We start from the raw sequence: 1,961 nt of genomic DNA on the forward strand, positions 1-1,961 counted from the left end.
CGTTTCTGAGATTCTGGAATATAGTGAGTTGTACATAAGAAATATTTATATCTTTAATTGCTAAGTGAGAAAAGAAAAGGAGCCAAAAATGATTTGTGTTCAACTTAAGAAGTTAGAAAAATAACAAACATAAAAAAGTAGAAGGAAAGCATAAAGCTAGCAGAAATAAATGAACTAGAAAACAAAAATCCAATAAAGAGAATCAGAAAAGCTATATCTTGGTTTTTCAAACTTGTGAGATTGATAAAGTTCTGGCAAACATGAACAAGAAAAAGATGTTACAAATATACAATATGAGGTATCAACAAAAAGTAAAATGCATCAGAGATTAAAAATATAGTTGGACATATTAAACAGTATTGAGTCAATAATGAAAACATCAACATAATGATCAAATTTCTAGAAAAGTAGAATTTACCAAAACAAATTTAAGAATAAGTAGAAGCACAGGGGGCGGGTCCGGGGTGCCGGAGGAGGAAGTGATGGTGTTATTTCTCCCTCTGCCCCTTCCACTTGCTCCCGGGGTGCAGAGAGGAGCTGCGGTCTCTGCAGCTCCTTCACGCCCCCCTGCTGTTCCCCGTGTGCTTCTGCAGGGTGGTTCCCCTTCCTCTCCCCGCCTCTTATTTCGGAGTCTATGGAAGTAATGAAAGGACCCCTGGCTCATCAACAGAGCAGAAGAGCAGATCGTCTATTAGCTGCAGGGAATTACGAAGAGGCTATTTCTTGTCACAAAAAGGCTGCAGAGTATCTTTCTGAAGCCATGAAGGTGACACAGTCTGAGCATGTTCTTTCGTCACTGAAACTGCAAAAGGATAGCCACATGAAGCAGCTCCTCCTCATTCAGGAGAGGTGGAAGTGGGCAAAGTGGGAGGCTGAAAGCCCAGCCAAGCTCGGACAAGGATGGAGCTGCCCAGCTTCAGGCATTTCATAGACCCTCTGCGGAGGATGCAGAGGGCCAGAGTATCCTTCTCTCCCAGAAGTACAGCCCTTCTACCCAGAAACACCTGCCTGAAATTCAGGGTTTTTTTTTTTAACAAGGATCCAGACACACTACTCTTTTTACTTCAGCAGAAGAGTGAGCCAACAGAGCTATGTATTGGAAGCAAAGCCCCAAAAGATGATATAACAATTATAGAGGAGCAGGCAACCAAAATTGCAGGTTTGAAGAGGCATGTGGAATTCCTTGTGGCTAAGAATGAAAGATTAAGAAAAGAAAATAAACAACTAAAGGCTGAAAAGGCCAGACTACTAAAAGGCCCAATAGAAAAGGAGCTGGATGTAGATGCTGATTTTGTAGAAAAGTCAGAGTTATGGAGCTTGCCCCCACATTCAGAAACTGCTACAGCCTCTTCAACCTGGCAGAAGTTTGCAGCAAATACTGGGAAAGTCAAAGGTATTCCAATACCCAATCTTCCTCCCTTGGATTTTCCTTCTCCAGAACTTCCCTTTATGGAGCTCTCTCAGAATATTCTGAAAGGACTTACAAATAATTAAAATGGAAGGCCATAGAAGAAGTGAGAGGAGGAAATAATACAGATAATCCAGCAAAACAGGTGGGGGGCAAACCAAAAAAGGTGGGGGGCAAACATGCAAGGATAATCCTGGAGATGCTTCACCATCTGGCATACTGTGGAGAAAAGGCACTGCCAGGACTTGGGGAACAGTCACTGTGAAATATGTCAGATTTCTGATTTACTGACTGCAGCTAAGGATTCCAGAATTGGCAGACACTAAACCCTCAGAGGTTCACTTTCTCCTGATACAAACCAAATGGCTACCCGGGATAATTTTTGTCAAGCAACAGTTATTATTATTATTTTTTTATCTTCAGGGTTAAAATGTGTAAAAGTATGTTACGTGTAATTAATCCATAATGTGATCAATGATAATGCAAAACCTAAATAATATGATGGCCTGAGAGGCTGCCTTGGATTTCAAACATGCTTTCTATCATGCATTGA

General features: G+C 41.2%; 1 pseudogene across 1 annotated transcript; it reads left to right on the forward strand.

The window, feature by feature from the left end:
• The first annotated feature begins 634 nt into the window (after positions 1-634).
• Positions 635-1,494, forward strand: LOC308509821 (nuclear receptor-binding factor 2-like; annotated as a pseudogene). The gene has a single exon. The product of its transcript is annotated as a nuclear receptor-binding factor 2-like (transcript).
• Positions 1,495-1,961: the final 467 nt, after the last annotated feature.

The sequence above is a fragment of the Rhinolophus hipposideros genome (assembly GCF_964194185.1).
Source record: "Rhinolophus hipposideros genome assembly, chromosome: 17".
NCBI classification, from domain to species: domain Eukaryota; kingdom Metazoa; phylum Chordata; class Mammalia; order Chiroptera; family Rhinolophidae; genus Rhinolophus; species Rhinolophus hipposideros.